This window comes from Chrysoperla carnea, unplaced genomic scaffold (genome assembly GCF_905475395.1).
Source record: "Chrysoperla carnea unplaced genomic scaffold, inChrCarn1.1, whole genome shotgun sequence".
Taxonomy (NCBI): domain Eukaryota; kingdom Metazoa; phylum Arthropoda; class Insecta; order Neuroptera; family Chrysopidae; genus Chrysoperla; species Chrysoperla carnea.
Genome location: NW_025408247.1, coordinates 33445 through 39018, shown reverse-complemented (window position 1 = coordinate 39018; position 5574 = coordinate 33445).

Here is a 5574-nt window from a genome sequence, read left to right as displayed (position 1 = left end):
TATACAAATCATTGCAATTTTGATCCAAATAAGTCAAAATGTATACAAAGAGGTCGTTTATGACTGGACTAAGTATAAAACAGCCAAAAATGATCAAATTTGACATTTTTAGATAGAAAAAACATTTTTTGAAAATTTTCGATTTTTCAACAAGAGAGTCATGACTATACAAATCATTGAAATTTTGATCCAAATAAGTCAAAATGTATACAAAGAGGTCGTTTATGACTGGACTAAGTATAAATAAGCCAAAAATGATCAAATTTGACATTTTTCGATAGAAAAAAACATTTTTTGAAAATTTTTGATTTTTCAGCAAGAGAGTCATGACTATACAAATCATTGAAATTTTGATCCAAATAAGTCAAAATGTATACATAGAGGTCGTTTATGACTGGACTAAGTATAAATAAGCCAAAAATGATCAAATTTTACATTTTTTGATAGAAAAAACATTTATTGAAAATTTTCGATTTTTCAACAAGAGACTCATGACTATACAAATCATTGAAATTTTGATCCAAATAAGTCAAAATGTATACATAGAGGTCGTTTATGACTGGACTAAGTATAAATAAGCCAAAAATGATCAAATTTGACATTTTTCGATAGAAAAAACATTTTTTGAAAATTTTCGATTTTTCAACAAGAGAGTCATGACTATACAAATCATTGCAATTTTGATCCAAATAAGTCAAAATATACAAATAGAGGTCGTTTATGACTGGTCTAAGTATAAATAAGCCAAAAATGATCAAATTTGACATTTTTCGATAGAAAAAACATTTTTTGAAAATTTTCGATTTTTCAACAAGAGAGTCATGACTATACAAATCATTGAAATTTTGATCCAAATAAGTCAAAATGTATACATAGAGGTCGTTTTTGACTGGACTAAGTATAAATAAGCCAAAAATGATCAAATTTGACATTTTTCGATAGAAAAAACATTTTTTGAAAATTTTTGATTTTTCAACAAGAGAGTCATGACTATACAAATCATTGAAATTTTGATCTAAATAAGTCAAAATGTATACAAAGAGGTCGTTTATGACTGGACTAAGTATAATAAAGTCAAAAATGATCAAACTTGACATTTTTCGATAGAAAAAATATTTTTTGAAATTTTTGATTTTTCAACAAGAGAGTCATGACTATACAAATCATTGAAATTTTGATCCAAATAAGTCAAAATGTATACATAGAGGTCGTTTTTGACTGGACTAAGTTTAAATAAGCAAAAGATGATCAAATTTGACATTTTTCGATAGAAAAAACATTTTTTGAAAATTTTCGATTTTTCAACAAGAGACTCATGACTATACAAATTATTGCAATTTTGATCCAAATAAGTCAAAATGTATACATAGAGGTCGTTTATGACTGGACTAAGTATACATAAGCCAAAAATGATCAAATTTGACATTTTTCGATAGAAAAAACATTTTTTGAAAATTTTCGATTTTTCAACAAGAGACTCATGACTATACAAATCATTGAAATTTTGATCCAAATAAGTCAAAATGTATACATAGAGGTCGTTTATGACTGGACTAAGTATAAATAAGCCAAAAATGATCAAATTTGACATTTTTCGATAGAAAAAACATTTTTTGAAAATTTTCGATTTTTCAACAAGAGACTCATGACTATACAAATCATTGCTATTTTGATCCAAATAAGTCAAAATGTATACATAGAGGTCGTTTTTGACTGGACTAAGTGTAAATAAGCCAAAAATGATCAAATTTGACATTTTTCGATAGAAAAACATTTTTTGAAAATTTTCGATTTTTCTACAAGAGACTCATGACTATACAAATCTTTGAAATTTTGATTTAAATAAGTCAAAATGTATACATAGAGGTCGTTTATGACTGGACTAAGTATAAATAAGCCAAAAATGATCAAATTTGACATTTTTCGATAGAAAAAACATTTTTTGAAAATTTTCGATTTTAACGAGAGACTCATGACTATACAAATCATTGCAATTTTGATCCAAATAAGTCAAAATGTATACATAGAGGTCGGTTATGACTAGACTAAGTATAAATAAGCCAAAAATTATCAAATTTGACATTTTTCGATAGAAAAAACATTTTTTGAAAATTTTCGATTTTTCAACAAGAGAGTCATGACTATACAAATCATTGCAATTTTGATCCAAATAAGTCAAAATATACAAATAGAGGTCGTTTATGACTGGTCTAAGTATAAATAAGCCAAAAATGATCAAATTTGACATTTTTCGATAGAAAAAACATTTTTTGAAAATTTTTGATTTTTCAACAAGAGAGTCATGACTATACAAATCATTGAAATTTTGATCCAAATAAGTCAAAATGTATACATAGAGGTCGTTTTTGACTGGACTAAGTTTAAATAAGCAAAAGATGATCAAATTTGACATTTTTCGATAGAAAAAACATTTTTTGAAAATTTTCGATTTTTCAACAAGAGACTCATGACTATACAAATCATTGAAATTTTGATCCAAATAAGTCAAAATGTATACATAGAGGTCGTTTATGACTGGACTAAGTATAATAAAGCCAAAAATGATCAAACTTGACATTTTTCGATAGAAAAAATATTTTTTGAAAATTTTCGATTTTTCAACAAGAGAGTCATGACTATACAAATCATTGAAATTTTGATCCAAATAAGTCAAAATGTATACATAGAGGTCGTTTATGACTGGACTTAGTATAAATAAGCCAAAAATGATCAAATTTGACATTTTTCGATAGAAAAAACATTTTTTGAAAATTTTCAACAAGGGAGTCATGACTATACAAATCATTGCAATTTTGATCCAAATAAGTCAAAATGTATACATAGAGGTCGTTTATGACTGGACTAAGTATAAAACAGCCAAAAATGATCAAATTTGACATTTTTCGATAGAAAAAACATTTTTTGAAAATTTTCGATTTTTCAACAAGAGAGTCATGACTATACAAATCATTGGAATTTTGATCTAAATAAGTCAAAATGTATACAAAGGGGTCGTTTATGACTGGACTAAGTATAAATAAGCCAAAAATGATCAAATTTGACATTTTTCGATAGAAAAAACATTTTTTGAAAATTTTCGATTTTTCAGCAAGAGAGTCATGACTATATAAATCATTGAAATTTTGATCCAAATAAGTCAAAATGTATACATAGAGGTCGTTTATGACTGGACTAAGTATAAATAAGCCAAAAATGATCAAATTTTACATTTTTTGATAGAAAAAACATTTATTGAAAATTTTTGATTTTTCAACAAGAGACTCATGACTATACAAATCATTGAAATTTTGATCCAAATAAGTCAAAATGTATACATAGAGGTCGTTTATGACTGGACTAAGTATAAATAAGCCAAAAATGATCAAATTTGACATTTTTCGATAGAAAAAACATTTTTTGAAAATTTTCGATTTTTCAACAAGAGACTCATGACTATACAAATCATTGCTATTTTGATCCAAATAAGTCAAAATGTATACATAGAGGTCGTTTTTGACTGGACTAAGTGTAAATAAGCCAAAAATGATCAAATTTGACATTTTTCGATAGAAAAAACATTTTTTGAAAATTTTTGATTTTTCAATAATAGGGTTATGACTATACAAATCATTGAAATTTTGATCCAAATAAGTCAAAATGTATACATAGAGGTCGTTTTTGACTGGACTAAGTTTAAATAAGCAAAAGATGATCAAATTTGACATTTTTCGATAGAAAAAAACATTTTTTGAAAATTTTCGATTTTTCAACAAGAGACTCATGACTATACAAATCATTGAAATTTTGATCCAAATAAGTCAAAATGTATACATAGAGGTCGTTTATGACTGGACTAAGTATAATAAAGCCAAAAATGATCAAACTTGACATTTTTCGATAGAAAAAATATTTTTTGAAAATTTTCGATTTTTCAACAAGAGAGTCATGACTATACAAATCATTGAAATTTTGATCCAAATAAGTCAAAATGTATACATAGAGGTCGTTTATGACTGGACTTAGTATAAATAAGCCAAAAATGATCAAATTTGACATTTTTCGATAGAAAAAACATTTTTTGAAAATTTTCAACAAGGGAGTCATGACTATACAAATCATTGCAATTTTGATCCAAATAAGTCAAAATGTATACATAGAGGTCGTTTATGACTGGACTAAGTATAAATAATCCAAAAATGATCAAATTTGACATTTTTCGATAGAAAAAACATTTTTTGAAAATTTTGATTTTTCAACAAGAGAGTCATGACTATACAAATCATTGCAATTTTGATCCAAATAAGTCAAAATATACAAATAGAGGTCGTTTATGACTGGTCTAAGTATAAATAAGCCAAAAATGATCAAATTTGACATTTTTCGATAGAAAAAACATTTTTTGAAAATTTTCGATTTTAACGAGAGACTCATGACTATACAAATCATTGCAATTTTGATCCAAATAAGTCAAAATGTATACATAGAGGTCGGTTATGACTAGACTAAGTATAAATAAGCCAAAAATTATCAAATTTGACATTTTTCGATAGAAAAAACATTTTTTGAAAATTTTCGATTTTTCAACAAGAGAGTCATGACTATACAAATCATTGCAATTTTGATCCAAATAAGTCAAAATATACAAATAGAGGTCGTTTATGACTGGTCTAAGTATAAATAAGCCAAAAATGATCAAATTTGACATTTTTCGATAGAAAAAACATTTTTTGAAAATTTTTGATTTTTCAACAAGAGAGTCATGACTATACAAATCATTGAAATTTTGATCCAAATAAGTCAAAATGTATACATAGAGGTCGTTTTTGACTGGACTAAGTTTAAATAAGCAAAAGATGATCAAATTTGACATTTTTCGATAGAAAAAACATTTTTTGAAAATTTTCGATTTTTCAACAAGAGACTCATGACTATACAAATCATTGAAATTTTGATCCAAATAAGTCAAAATGTATACATAGAGGTCGTTTATGACTGGACTAAGTATAATAAAGCCAAAAATGATCAAACTTGACATTTTTCGATAGAAAAAATATTTTTTGAAAATTTTCGATTTTTCAACAAGAGAGTCATGACTATACAAATCATTGAAATTTTGATCCAAATAAGTCAAAATGTATACATAGAGGTCGTTTATGACTGGACTTAGTATAAATAAGCCAAAAATGATCAAATTTGACATTTTTCGATAGAAAAAACATTTTTTGAAAATTTTCAACAAGGGAGTCATGACTATACAAATCATTGCAATTTTGATCCAAATAAGTCAAAATGTATACATAGAGGTCGTTTATGACTGGACTAAGTATAAAACAGCCAAAAATGATCAAATTTGACATTTTTCGATAGAAAAAACATTATTTGAAAATTTTCGATTTTTCAACAAGAGAGTCATGACTATACAAATCATTGGAATTTTGATCCAAATAAGTCAAAATGTATACAAAGGGGTCGTTTATGACTGGACTAAGTATAAATAAGCCAAAAATGATCAAATTTGACATTTTTCGATAGAAAAAACATTTTTTGAAAATTTTCGATTTTTCAGCAAGAGAG